At 38.8% G+C, this 16068-nt stretch overlaps 1 protein-coding gene across 17 annotated transcripts in view; it reads left to right on the top strand.

The window, feature by feature from the left end:
- The window catches only part of CELF2 (CUGBP Elav-like family member 2), a 474578-nt gene that overhangs the window by 363564 nt on the left and 94946 nt on the right, over positions 1-16068 (top strand). The gene's annotated exons all lie outside the window — the stretch shown is intronic.

Raw genomic sequence — 16068 nt, 5'->3', positions numbered from 1 at the left:
CTGTAACAGAATTAGCGCAAGGCTGACCACCCTAGGTCACAGTGCCACTGACCCGCTGTTTGCTGGCTGTTAAAAACATGTAGCCATTTCAATTAAAACTACGGTTGAGCTAGTCAGTGCAGCAAAAAAAGCATTCTTGAAAAATAACATAAGATATTGTAAAACTCCAGAGGCTTTGAGAGGAGAGTTAAAATGGTGCATTGCCACAAGACGTTAGTTTTGTTTACTAACTATTCACAGGTATAGGTTTATGTATTGTTTTAATTACCAAATTATTGTAAAAAAAAAGTTAAATAAAAGCAAAAAAAGTATTAAGAAACAAGAAATTCAAAATAAAGTCTAAAACCTTTATTATGTATTAAAAGAAATATAAAAATAGAAATACAGACATGTCCACGCTTACCTTTCCACATATTAAGAATACAGTGACATTTTAGCAAAGCCCTTGACAAGCTGCAATCGGGATCCCAATGACTGGGTGGCCACATACAGAAATATATAGCATACACAAAGTAAGGCTAATTTCACACGGGCGAGCGCAATATCAGGACATGAAACTTGGCCCGATATTGCACTCATGCATGTGCGATGTACCCGTAGTTGCGAGGCATTTTTGTGTCAAAAACGCCTCCCGTCACTCCAGCACTGTTGCGATCCTCTAGAGCCGCTGACAGCCGCATCGGGGGGTCGGCAAGTGTTTCCCATTGTGTTTAATGAGAAACCTCGCATCACACTCACATACACATCCCACACCATGTGATGTGTTTTCTGGCCCCACTGAAAACAATGAGCGAGGTGTTCTGAGGAACACCCAAAGATAGGACATGCCCGATTTTTTTCCCGCACCACGATGCACCCCAAAAAATCGCTCATGTATATGAGCCCATATAAAAGAATGGGGTTCATATTTGTGCAAGATTTGTATGTCTCACAACGGACAAAAATCTGGCATGATTTTCTCGGCTGCGTGAAAGCGGCCTAACACAAATCTTGGTTTTCTTCAAAGCTGGTCATCTTGCGCCACACATCTCAGAATACTGTATGAAAGAAAGATATATCTGTGCATGTTAAAAGCATACACCGAGCCTACCAAACAGGTACACAACTAGAGCTATCATCACACAAGATTTTCAGTATATAGTTTTGTTTTTTTTTCTTTTTCTTCCCAAAAAAGAAAAACATATACAAAACTCCATGTCGAAAAATACACAACTGCGTAGAAATACAGATACATATATGGAAAGTACTTTAATGTATACCGTTTGGTTGCATTTTTAAATAGTGAGGCAGACAATGCTCTTCAATGTTGTCAAGATGTTTATCTGTCAAAAAAATGTATACATGTATATCTATATGTATATATATATATATATATATATATATGTGTGTATGTGTTGTATTTTTTACATAATTCCCTGTGCTATTAAAGGGGTTGCCCTAGTTATATAAAGTCCCCAATGCTGTAAAACAACAATCAGCTGATAGCTCCTCCCCGCTCATCCCTGGCCATCGGTTCAGGTCCTTTGGCTGACGTCACTTTACAGGCTGCAGTAAGCCCAAGCCCATCTATGAACAAGCTGCTGCAGGTTTAAGGGACAGTGCTCAGGTTAAATGACAGGTTCAATGACAGCGCTCAGGTTTAAGGGACAACAGAGCAGAGACTAGAGCTGCCAGTTGAGGGGGGCCCATGGGGAGCAGGGAAGATTGTTATTTTACAGCACTTTATATAAGTCAGACCACCTCTTTAACTATGTGTTGTTAACCTTAATGTCAATTAATTGAAGATACAGTACATTACTGTATATTCCTTTTTAAACAGAACTCTGCATATGTCCTGAGTACCTCTTGTTAGTGGCTATTGCAGTCTTTAAAATCAATAAAGCACTTCTTGTATAACTTGTTGTTTTCAGCAATACCAACCTGTTACAAATGTTAACCCCAAACTTAGATGTTACATTTTGTTTCACTTACAAGTATAGTATTGATTTTGGAAGATTTGGTTCACTGGTCAACTGTGTTAATTACCAAAAGTCAGCCTTTTTCTCAGGACCATGGACAGTTATTCTTCTTGTATCCCTAACCATCTTGACAAATACCTTTTGCCATGTACTTCCTATTTGAAAAAAAATAGTCATGCTATTCTATGGTGAGTATAAGGACCTGTTCACATCTCATTTTTATTCCATCCAGAGGTTCCATTGGGCTTTATGTCTAAATCCCTGATAACAAAACCCCTGAACACAACCTGGAGGCAATGACTGACCACCATCGATGAAACCTGCTTAAACTGAGACCATTTTGAGCTGGAAAGAATAACATGATACAAATAGATCTCTTTTTGAGTACCATTCTATTTGTTTTCAGGCACATTACTTGAGCGAGTAGTGCCTTAGCCTAGTATCTCTCCGCTCTTCTCTAAAGATTCGGGGGCTGGCGCCGGTGACAGGTGAGTTGCAGCAGGGAGCAGGAGATCTCCCCTCCGTTCCTCCCCGCTCTCCCCTGCCGCTTCCTGCCCCCCGCCAGCCCCCGAATCTTTAGAGACGAGCGGGGAAATACTCATCTAAGACACTACTCGCTCGAGTAATGTGCCTTGGCGAGTATACTCGCTCATCTCTAATATGTACCCAAAAATGATTTTAAAAATACATCTTGTCCCACAAAAAACAAGTCCCAAAATAATGGAAAAATTGAAAAGTTATGGCTCCTGGAATTCAACGATGAAGAATACTGAAAAATTAGTTGGTCATTAAGGCGCTAACAGACTTCGTAACTAAGGGGTTAATATAGTATCTCTGATAATAGCAGGAAAGCATAATTTCTGAAACTCTAAATCCAGATATGAACTAAGAATCTAACCTTCTAGTTGGAAAATATCCAATTGACAGTGGTGCCAACACAAATCAAAGAATCCTAAACTTAGTAAAAACTGCCACGACCATTTGAAATGATTTGCCAAGCCCCAAAGAAGAATTGTTATGGGACATGTGCAAAGGCACTGACAGTTTCTTTGTTAAGATACAGAATTCTTAACAAGCCCACAGCCATCTTTTTAAAAACTGTGCAAGAAATTCTGCTACACTAATCAGAAAGAATCTCAGGTTTGTCAGTTGGTAATTAAATGCCATATGCTCGCATTAACACTTAGGAAAGTTGTTAATTAATGCAGGCAATGTTTGATCTGTGGGTGATTTTTCTTTGCAAATCACAAGGAAAGTGTTAAAATATGTACAATTGAAAATATTTTTCTCCTCAATTAAAAAGTGTAATTAAATGAATTATTTCCCTGGTAAATAGGCACACAATTGAATCTCAACAGAAAGCTAGGTTTTCATGAGAAAGATTCATTTCATTGTTTCTCCAGGTATAATATTCAGCTCCACATCAAAGCATTAACTTACTTCTTGTACGGTTTAGTGTTTCCAAAACTCCAGTTCTAACACACACCCCCCCCCCCAGGTCATGTTTTCGGGATATCCTATAGTAAGAACGCCTGTGGCAATGTCTGAGGCACTGACAATAATGACATCTCCTGTGCAATACTGAGGAAATCCTGTTGGTGGGGGTTGCGAGGACTGGTGCAGTAATATTTTTCTACTGCACTGCACTTAGAAATTTAAAAAAGTTTTTCAGTATTAATATGACTCATTAAATTGTACCACTGAAAAATATAACTTGCCTTGCAAAAATTAACATTCATATGGCCATGTCAGCAGACTAGAAGAAGTTATAGTTTTTCTGAAAGCAGGGAGGATAAAATAAAAATTAAAAAAATACAAAATTGGCTTGGCAGTGAAGGGGTTCAAGGGTTTTTTCAGAACTAAGATATTAAAGACCTATCCTCAGAATAAGACATCAATATCAAACCATGGGGGGCTGCTAACCAGTTGTTTGCAAAGAATGCAGTGCGCTGGTCAGAGCTGCAGCCTTCCTTCAGGTCTGTGATGTCACATTCATTGTGTGATGGCATCAGGGTGGTTTATATTCACTTTTAAATACTTTAATATGGGTTTTGTTGTGTTAAGATAAGAGAACATTAGCTTTTTAATGGGTTAAAATAAGATAAATATATGCACTGTGCTATCAGAGTCAAGGTAAAATGTGCTGCATCTGCGGTGTGCATCAGGTAGTCACTGGAGGGTCGCTTACAGTGTTCATATGCTGGTGGGTGTGGTACAGCAAATCTGACTATGTACAGGTGATGAGCAGGTACAGGTAGAACAGCCGAGGAGATAAGTCAGTGGCCTCTTTGTTCAAACATTGGTACTAATTGTGCGCATGCAAAAAAACACACAACCATGCTCTCTTTCATTGAAATGGGCAATTATGGTAATTAGTTTAATATGTGCTATTTTCGTGCTCAAATGGGCAGGAAAATAGAGCATTCTGCATATTTTTAAGCACAAACAAAATGTGCATGCAAAATACGTGAATGTGAACGCACCCTTCTATTCACTGCATATGGCAGCGCCAATTTTGCATGTGCGAAAACGTTTCAAATATATATTTGTGTGTGGCAGGTCTAAGTGAAATTTCTGATCCTCTGAAGTCACTTTCAAAATATGGGTTAATGGCTACATTTGATTAGTTTAGATCAGATGCATTATCAGTTTACAACGGTTATATAGTCTTGAGAGGAATTTCAGTTTTAGGCTGTTTTGCTAAACTTATCTTGGTGGCTATAGATGGACATTGCAATAGTCAAGGTGGTTTAAATCCCTAGAAAGAATATCTTGCTTATGCAAGTATGAAATACAGTACAGGTATAACTAAAATCCAGGACAGACACAAAATATTGGCAGTCGATTAAAGGGGTTGTCCCGCGGCAGCAAGTGGGGTTATACACTTCTGTATGGCCATATTAATGCACTTTGTAATATACATCGTGCATTAAATATGAGCCATACAGAAGTTATACACTTACCTCCTCCGGTGCTGGCGTCCCTGTCTCCATGGCGCCGACTAAAGCTGCCTTCTCCTTCCATTAGACGCGCTTGCCCTGTCCGGTCTTCTGCTCTGTTGAATGGGGCCGCTCCAGCGTGCTCGCGCCGGAGAGCTGGTCTGCGCATGCGCAGAAGACATGTGTGGCACGAGCACGCCGGAGCAGCCCCATTCAACAGAGCAGAAGACCAGACAGGGCAAGCGCGTCTAATGGAAGAAGAATTAAGCCTACAGGCTTTTTCGTGCACCACACTTTGACCCCTTTGCTTGACTTTCGGTGGATAATTTAAGTGTCATTAGATTAGTGTCACCCTAACTGCTGCTGTAAAATCATAAAATTTAACTTTGGTGCATGTAGTGACTTCTGAGGGCAGCTCAAAGTGCTTATGTTAAGTCTATAGGTGCGCGCTGCTAGGAAGAGTGAACTGTTGCTAACAGAGCTGTAAAGATCGCATGAACAGGCTGCTTCAAGCTCCCTGAAGCTCCGTGGTGCAGGCTGTGAGATTTCCAGGCTCCCACAGAAACCTATGGAAAGCATGCAGCATAAATAGGACATCTCATATCTTTGCGTGCACATTGGAGCCAACCTGCGAGTTTGCACTCGCATGTCCTATCTTTGTTAGGTGCGCGGAGTTTCGCACACCTAGCAATCCTTCATGTGAACGGTTCTATAGGAACCTATTGGTTTCTACTAGAAGCGTGTTTGGTGTGCTGCTAGCAGCGCAGAAAACTACGCTAGTCTGCATGAGCACTTATAGGATGAATAGCTAGCCATGTGAATGGACACAAAATCACGAATAATAGCAGCCCGTGTAAAAGAGGCCTTCCATATCATGTTAGAAGATAGGGCAAGACCTTTTTTTCACACGGCGTATAAAACTGGAGACTGAAAATGATCGCATAGATGCTATTTTTCCTGGCTCAATTTTTTTGAGGCAAAACATCGTTCATCTGAATGAACCTATTGGAATCCAATGATTTGCTGCTAAACTTCCTCCCACCTCCCTTCTCTGGCAGCTGTCATAGGCTCCCATAGGAGACTATGGCAGCGGCTATATTAAGGCCGTAAAAGAGAATTCCAGAACTATCATTTCTGGCAGGCGTAAAAGCACCCGATTGGGATGTGCACTGTATGCGCTATCTTGGCCGGCCGGTCACTTTTATGCAGCGGAAAAACACCCATCTGAACTGAGGCATAGGAAACTAATGCCTCTGATGGGTGGCGTATATTGGCCGGCCGTGAAAATGGGGCCGATATACGCCCGTGTGAAAGAGCAATGCAAATTCAATTGTTTTTCTTTAAAAACATGTTTTTATTGTGCAAAAGTAATAAAACTTTAAAAATCTAATAAACTTAGTATCATAGTTATTATACTGATCCACATAAGAAAATGATCATGTTATTTTTTACTAAATGGTGAACACTGTGAAAACAAAACCCCAAAACAATGGCAGAATTTCTGCATATTTTTTTTCATCTCTCTCCCATAAACTGTAATGAAAATTCTACCACACATCATATGTACCCCAGGGTGGTGCCATTAAAAAGTGCAACTCGTTCCAAAAAAAAAAAAAAATAAAACGACCTCACGTGCCTATGTCAACAAAGTATGGCTCTTGCAATGTGATGTTGATCCGGATGTGCCATGTGCAGGCGGCCTAAGTGAAAGAGGCTTAATGCATGGAACCCTGTGTCATACACTGGCCTATTAGACTATGCACTAAGCATATCATTGTGTAAGTTACACCCAAAGTGTGTCACTAATAAGTAACATATAAAAGAAGAACTCCTTAAGGTTTATAACCAAACTTTGGTCTTCAAGGGCACAGTTTGATGTAGAGATTTTGACATCCAAATACTTTTTAGAGTTATTAATGAATAGAGATGAGCGAGTATACTCGCTAAGGCACATTACTCAAGCGAGTAGTGCCTTAGCCGAGTATCTCCCAGCTTATCTCTAATGATTCGGGGGCTCGCTCATCTCTATTAATGAACAATGATTGATTTATTAAATACTTCTTTTTATGGATTTTTTTACATTTTAAAAATCGACATGTCTGAGCAAATGTGAGTACAGCATTTTTTATGTATAAGCTTCAAGAAGAAAACACTGCTGTTGACATTTCAACTTTATGCAGATTTTGACTTTTTTTGTAAACCTATGAACCAAAGATCTGCCCATTAGTACTTTGATACAAACCCTTGGTGGTTACAAATCTTTGTTTTATTCACAAAACACTACAAGGAACTCCCAAACAATCATGCATTCAACAGGGATGCAGAATAACACCAAGAAACCAGAGCTTAAACATGTACACATTGTTCTCATTTTACTGACTTTGTTAGAACAAAATTATTTCTACCATCTGAGGGAATTGGCCTTTTTTAAGAAAAAAAAGGAGGTCTCTCAACAAATAGGAAAGAAAAACACCACAAACACAAAAATGGAAATGTAACAATTCTGCTTAAATAACTTGCACAATAATAAAAATAAATATGTGTGCTGGAAAGTCTCATGGGAAAGAATTCTGACTTCGTAGCTGTACTTCAAAACTGGCTCTGACAGCCTGCTCATTAACAATGAATTGAATTTGCATGCCATTTAGAGAATGGATAGAATAAAATCATAAAAAGGGAATTCAGAATACTTTAAGCATTTTAAGCCAAAAAAAATGAGATTTCAGTTTGCATTAACTGTGCATAAATCAGTGGTTACCAATTCAGATGTACAGTATAAGGGCAAATTTAATGCAAATATAACTATTCCTTGCAGCGCCTGCTTCAGTAAATGCGCAGTACTTAAATCTGGTAGAGGTTGGTTATTCTACCGGTTGGTAGCACCACAGAAAAAAAGATAACCCACTGATAACTCAAGAGCATCTGCTTCATTTCTAGCCTATTCAAGAACATTACCAATCAAAGGATTAGCTCTTAGATAGCAATGTGTACTTCCCATATGGAGCACTTTTCACAGATTGATGTTTAACCACCTCAGGAAAAATGATCAGCTTGGATAAATAAGGGAGAGTGAAAACTAGATAATATCATGCTTCTCCTTCTAAATAGCATCTCAACTAGGAAAATACTACCTTGTGTCATACTGACAACAAGACAATGACATGAAAGTCAGCCATTATCACTTAATTTATTCGAGTTGATTTCCTCAACTGCTTTTGCTGGATTGGTTCTCCATCGCAATGCTTTGATGTCATAGCTCATGAATAGTGTATATCTAACCGCCATTTAAGTTCCTGCTATGTATTTGTTTAGAATGTCATGCAAACTAAAAATATGTCTTGGATTATTAATTGCAATAACATCTTGAATCTTAATGCATATATCCATATTCGACCACGTGGTCTCTTTCTGCCGTCAATGTTCTATGCTTCTATTCTGAGATTAGTTGAGGGAAAAATCAGAAGCAATGTCAGAGAATATTATTTTACTAAAGGAATAGAATGCTTGGAACAAACTAGGGCCTCGAGTGGAGCAGGCTTAAACCCTCGCTCACGACCTAAAAATTGCAAGTTCAATCCCCGTGTGGTTCGGGTAGCCGGCACGAGGTTGACTCAGCCTTCCATTCTTCTGAGGTGCTATACAAATAACAAGATTTATTTATATTGTATTTAACTACCAGCAGATGTGGTTTGGAAAATCAGCAATAAATGAATTTAGACATGGGATAAGCAGAGATCTATCCTAATGGTATGTTTACATGGGAAGAAATGCTATGGAATGTCTGCAACAGAAATATGGAGGCAAATTCCGCAGCATTTCCACATCCAAATAGAGTCAAAATCCGTACCCGCAGCTAATTTCAGAAAAACTTCTGAAGTCTTTGGCTGTCAGCACACTCCTTCACCCATCACCCGGTGGCCTGTACTGAGCGCAGCGCCGTTGGTCAGGTGATGCAGAAGCTAAGAGAGAAATAAAGAGGAAATAATAGAAGGGTAGACTAGATGGACCAGGGGGTCTTTTACTGCCATTAATTTTCTATATTTCAGGTTACTGTTTGCTCTCTGTCTATATATATTCAGTGGAGATGCATTAGATAAATCTTTCTAGTACAAGGAGTGATGCCCCCCACCACCATTCCCTTTTAAAGCAGCCAGATCGCTTCATGCCATCTATTTAGCAAAGTGCTTAACTTTTCTTAAAAATTCTAGTCCGTATTGATAGGATGGCATCACGCAGTTTCTGCAGATTTGTCTGCTGCATATTCATGTTGTGAATCACTCCTTTCACTGCGTCTTAAAACTGCAATATTGGACTGAGTTCTGCTAAGTGCAGACCATTCGAGTACACTCAAGTCATCATCATGTAAAAAGAATTGGCTTGAAATCTTGTATGCTTAGTACAAGACTCATTATCATACTGGAAATGGCCATTAGAAGATTTGTAGACATTGACCATTTATGGATGCACATACTTGGTAGTAATACTTCAGTAGGATTTGGCATTTTGAACAATATTAATTGATACTAATAGGCCTAATGCATGCCAAGAAAGCATTTCCATATTTTTACTCTGCTACCACCAGACTGGACCAGCATGCATTGACTCATGGATTTACAGACCAGATTTGTCAGAAAACGTGATACGTACTGCTATAATGATGTCCCTGCAGTCCTATGTCAAAGCACTGTATGCTAAATGTCCAAAAACCTGTTAAATGTTAATTTATTCTTTACAGTTGTGTTTTATATTCATTCGGTATTGTTATGGTTTTTGGTATTAAAGACCAGAGTTATTCTCTATTAAATGGGGATTGGCGTGTTTTTTTGGAACGTCTAGAACCAATTAATTGGATTTACATTAATTCCTATGGAAATAATGTCCTCAACTAACATTGATTTCCACTAAAGTCCATTGCTTGCGGACGGATTAATGACGTTAGTTGAGGTTCTACTGCATATGATTATAAATATTCAGCCAGCCCTATTGTACTTTAGGCAATTATCCTCTTATTGAACCCCAGGCCAACAATTGCCAAGTTTCCACTCCAAATTATGCAGCTACAAATCCTAATGTGCATTTTGCTGTATGTTAAACGATGATGCTATGTGACATTTCTAAGTTTGGCAAGTAAAGAAGAAAGAAATGATTGTTCATTCATTTGATACAGATCATTTACTAAGAACAATTATGCTTCTTCAAACCTTCAAGGAGTTTTTGACAGAGAGACGGAAATAAATGTACAAGCAACTAAGTGATATTAATCTATTAACACTTTAGTAGCTTGTCATCCCCATTTATATTCCTATGTTACAATAAGCAGTATACTGCAGGTAGCCTAATTGGCTAGAGCGACAGTTGAAGAATTATCGAAGTGTTGAAATACGTATTTGTAATATTCATATTTATTATGGCTGGCTGACACATGGAACTGTGCGGAATTGCAATGTGAACACTCTTGACAAAGCTCTGACTAAATCATTTTGCAGCACAACTCATTTTGATGTGATGTGCTCTGCATTGTTTTCCATAGGACTACAAGTTAACTGAAAGAGTTATCCAAACATACTACAGTAATGGAGTTATCATTGGCAGTCCTACGTCACACCATATGTAAAATATCAGGATACCCCAGTTATATCAGGAGTTATAGTAAATTCAGTTTTGCTACATCTGTATTTTGAGTTGTCGAAAATCCTAATCTGGTGCCAAAATGTGATATCTGAAACTGTTCCAGTTTTTAAGGTGCATGGAAGAACTATTCTATTGTGTTCATAGTTTAAAGGGAACTTGTCATGTCCCTACAGTACCATAAACTAAGTTAGGGTTTCTTCAGATGGGCACGATTTAGTCCCGTTATGCAGCCATGATTCTCACGACTGCATAACAGGATGAAACAAAACCATTCTTTCCCGTTGATAGGAGGGGCGAGAAAAGATAGGACTTTCTCTTTCTTGCATGTAGTTAATACTACGTGTGGGAAAGATAGGGCAGGACCTATCTTTCTGCTGTTTTTTTTTTTCAAACTCAGCATGCTATGGTGGGGAGTTTCCATGGCCCAGAAAAAAAAAACATTCATGCGCAACTACTCTCCATAGCAGTGAGCATAGTTACGCATAGGCCCACGTGTTTTTGCCCTTATTTTGCTGTTAGGGGGTGTGAGAGGGAGTGGGGTGATGTATTTTTTATCCACACCATTTAAATGCAGACTTCCTCCCCTGCAGATTCAGTGCATATCCACTGTTCATTTTATGCTGTGTAACGTCAGCAGCAAATATGCAGCAAATCTACAGGGAAAAATTACGCACCTAAGTACAATGCGAATTCTGCAAAGAATTTTTCTGCTCCATGTGAACAAGAATATTTAAAATCTCGACCACATGGTTTGTACTGTAAATGCTGTGGAAATTCTGCAGCAGTTAAGGAATCATAAGGTTGTTGGTTCTTCTTCCTCCTTTACCTAACTAGAGGTAACACATTAGGAGAACAGATGCAATGGAAAATCTGGCAGGATATTCCATTGAGTTTGGCTCACTGATGTCACCACAAGTTGAAACTTCCTTGGTATTGCTTGACATTTGGTTTTAAACTGCACTGCAGTTTAGTTATACTTAAGGATGCTTCCCACTATAAAACAGTAAAGGACAATTCAGACAGGTAGATAGATATGAGATAGATAGATAGATAGATAGATAGATAGATAGATAGATAGATAGATAGATAGAGAGAGAGAAGGATGAATAGATAGATATGAGATAGAGAGAGAGAGAGAGACAGAGAGGGATAGAGAGAAGGATAGATAGACAGATAGGGAGAAGGATGAATAGATAGATATGAGATAGATAGATAGATAGATAGATAGATAGATAGATAGATAGATAGATATGAGATAGATAGATAGATAGATAGATACGGAGAAGGATGAATAGATAGATATAAGATAGAGAGAGAGAGAGAAGGATAGACAGATAGGTAGGAGGATGAATAGATAGATAGATATGAGATAGATAGATAGATAGATAGATAGATAGATAGATAGATAGATAGATAGATAGATAGATATGAGATAGATAGATATGGATAGATGGATAGATGGATAGATAGATAGATAGATAAGGATGGATGAATAGGTAGAAATGGATGGATGGATGGATAGATAGATAGATAGATAGATTAGTTCCCGAATGGTACTATCAAAAGGAAAGCTTTTGATCTTAGAAACATAATATTTACAAATCAAAAGATGCTAAAACTAAACCTCTAGAATGAGAGTGCTAGCTCCGTGCTAAAAAAAAATCATGTCAGCATGGCAGCATGGATTTATCTCCAGGTAGAAATGTAGTGCACTTTCATGCTCTTCACATAATTTCACTGCAAGAGTGGCTGCACAAATGTCTCAGCTGTATACTTTGGTTTTGAAAAATACTGCAATTATAGTGGCTATTAATATCCTGGCTATAACCTAGCATGACTCTGTGAACAAAGCCCGTTCTGTAGAACCAGATATGGTGTATCAGAAGGTCATATTTGATATGGGTCTAAAGTTTCAAAGTATGTGTAACCCCATTCCTGAGATTGCTGTGAAAGTATTCACAATTATCCATGATGTTCCCCCTTCCAGCTAAACTGAGAATCTAACAAAGGCAAAATGATAGCTGCTACTGCCAGCAGGCACCACTGCTAAAGAGAATGGCTGCAATTAAAACGAAAAAGCTTTTCCTTTGGTCATAGAAGAAAACAGTAAATCTTTGCTAAATCAATCAGCATTTCCAGGGGCTCTTCTCTAGTGATAACAATACTCAGCAAATATTGCAATGTATAGCAGGGTCTGCGTGAGAAGTATGTTAGTCAAGGATAGAGAGAAGTATCATGGAAGCATTAATAAAAGGACTGCATAGCAATATCGCCATACTGGTCTTGGAATACTGGTACTGATAGAGCAAGCGCCAATCACTTCAATAGGTTTCCAGCTGATTTGTTGCTTGCTAGATAATGATGTTGAGCGGTAGGACTAATGATATTGATGAAAGCTGAGATTTCCATCCACTGTTTCCTGACACATCTTCGTGTCACATATTGACAGAGGAAATCTCTAGAAACCTGTGGTAGAACAGGGATTATTTATGGATGTTGTTAACTGTACTATAATTGAAACAAATTATCTGTCATTCATGTTTTCAAACAAGTTCACGTTTTGTCTTCATTCTGTTGATACAGAAATTTCTACAATGTATTAACGTTAAATTGGGTTTAAGAAGAACTTCATCAGTTACATATTATCTTGGCAGCAAGTTCATCAAATCGGAATTCTTGCTAAGAAAAAACTTGGTGATATTACATGCACCACATTTATTATATGCTTTAGACACTTTGTGCCCCTCACTCAATAGGGAGGTGCGGCTTAACAGGAAAGAAGCATGGCTTAGCGGGAAAAAGGCATGGCCTAAAACATGACAATGCGCACCCAAATTTTTGCCCCAAATGTTGGTTTTCAACTATGACAACTAATGGGCGGTGTAAAGTTGGCAAAAGTATCTTGCACCAAATTCATCATCCATCTACTCTAAGTTTGCACTGCTGAAATATTGGACAGGATTAGTATATTTTTCCAATATGACTAAAATTCACATCAATTTGCGATTAATTTTAAAATAGCGCCTTTAAACATGAGGATAAAATGGCCAGTCCATCGGTGGAGCTGTCACAATGCAGCTACATTTATCAGTGTATGTATTAGGCCGCTTGCAGACGGGCGGAAATTCCGTGGCGGGATTCCCCACAGAATTTCCGCCCGTATACGCCTGCATAGGATTGAATTACAATACGCAATCCTATGCAGACGGCCGCGGTTTGTCTGCGCAAAATCCCGTGCAGAAAAAAAAAAACGCGGCATGCTCTTATTCAGTGCGGGGCTCTGCGAGCCCCGCACAGAAATGTCACTCACCGGCCGCCAGCTCCACTTTGCGCATGCGCCGGCTGCCCGGCAGCCAGCACATGAAAGAGCCGGAGCTGCGGTAGCGGGTGAATTCCGCGCTGCTCTCTGCAGGCGCTCGGGTCGGGTCCAGCTGCGAGAATTCTCGCAGCCGGAACCAACCCGGCCGTCTGCAGGCGTCCTTACAGGTGGTAGATTCCTTGCAGAAATTTCTGTACCTGAAAAATCAGTTTTATACATCTATATGAGGATATTTCTGCAGCACATTCTTTTATTTCTGCAAGACGTATTCAGTCACATTTCTTCGACAAATCAGTCACCTATGAACATACCTTCGGAGAAGAGATTTCTGGTATTACTAGGATCCTGGTCACTGGTTCCCTAGAAGGCAGCAAGGTCCAAGATTTGTCTTTTTCACATTAAGAATGACAGTCTGATTTCAGCCTGTTCATCAATACTTGATGTGGAGGAAATACAAATTTGAGATCTAGATCTAAACTGATCAAGAGTTATAGAATGCTTTGCCCACCCAGGAATCAAAATTGCATGAGGTAAGAGTAGGGGCTCCAAAAAAAGCATTTACTTTTCCACGGTTTCCCATGGTAAAAAGATGGGGCTCAATTGTAGAAGACTATGGTTGGAAAGTTGGGGTTAAGCAGTTGTAGAAATCAGAGAATCTACAGTCACACAAAAAAGCTAGTAATGTGTTCTCATCACAATAAAAATTGAAGGTTAACCATTTTCTGATGTGTGTGCTCTACATGTACAATGCATGTTGGGTGTCTTTGTGTAGAGCAATTTTGACTTCACACCTTGACTTAAATATATTAACAAACACTGGTACTCAGCACAGCAAAACTTACCTATTCTCATCCTCTTCTCTCTTCAACAATTCAAAGCAGAAATATGTTCTTATCGTGTGTCCTAAATACATAGTAACATAGTAACACAGTAAGCTAGGCCGATTGAAGACAACGTCCATATAGTTCAGCCTATTAATAGTTCCTACCTGTCTGTAAGGCCCAGGTCAACAAGGCGCTGCTCCCCCTAAAATCTATATCCTGTAATATCCTTCCTCTCCAGAAAGACATCTAGTCCCCTCTTAAATTCCTCTATGGATTTTGCCATCAACACGTCCTCAGGTAGAGAGTTACACAGTCTCACTGCTCTTACAGTAAAGAACCCTTTTCTGTGTTGGTGACAGGCATCAATTTTTGTTCCTTATATTTGGGATGGTTGATAAATCATGAATTAGTCCAATTCTGTTCATAGAAGAATACACAATGTAAAAGGCAGGAATAATTTGACTTTTTGTTATGCAAGGCTCAGATTGCCCATTTGGACTGCACCTAGTAGATCAATCTACTCTGAAACAAACCGTAAGGGTCTGTTGGCTTGCTTATGTGGAAATGTTTTCATACTTACTTAACTAGTTCAAACCACAAGTTCGCCATAAGTGAATGGGAAAATACTGGGTAAAACTGATATGGAAAAGGACTTGGGGATTTTATTTAACTGATTTTCTTGAGTGTAACAATATTACATGTTACAGTCACTGATTACTTCAGAAAGGTTGTTGATCAAGGGATTATTGTGATTCCCAGACTTGGAGTCTGGAAGAATGTTTTCCCCTAAAATGAGGAATATTGACTGCTACCTCATTGGGGGTTTTTGCCTTCCTCTGGATCAACATTGCAGAGAAACTAGATGGACACAAGTCTTTTTTCATCATAAATACCATTTTACTATGTATTTTATTGTATAAGTATTAGATATACCTTGTGTACTGTTGAGTTGTATTTTTTAGTTGTTGATATATGTCCTTAAATAGTAACTAAAATACTTTTCTGAGTTACATGCAATTTTAAATTATGATATATTCCCATGGAATTAATTGTCCCATTATATTTAATACTAGGGGTGTATATGTCAGTGAATGAGAGCTTCAGTGATAACTTTGACCAATTACATTAACTATTGCACCGACATGAAGGAAATATCAATCAATTGTTAGTTTGCAGAGGAAGCTAAGTTGTGTATTCCACAAAGGTGGATCGCTAATAAGTATTCATAAGCAACTATATTGATTGAGAGTCACAGATGACATTCCGGAAAATCTAATATTTGATCTGTATTTCTATCTGTAGTTGCATTCATTGGTATTATTTTCTACTGGGGAAAACATCAGATCCATTTTTGCTAAGTGGAAAATAAAACCAATGGAAGCAAATAAAGAGGCAAA

The sequence above is a fragment of the Eleutherodactylus coqui genome, chromosome 2 (assembly GCF_035609145.1).
Source record: "Eleutherodactylus coqui strain aEleCoq1 chromosome 2, aEleCoq1.hap1, whole genome shotgun sequence".
Classification (NCBI taxonomy): domain Eukaryota; kingdom Metazoa; phylum Chordata; class Amphibia; order Anura; family Eleutherodactylidae; genus Eleutherodactylus; species Eleutherodactylus coqui.
The sequence above is the reverse complement of the archived record's forward strand: the minus strand, read 5'-3'. Positions and strand labels throughout refer to the sequence as shown.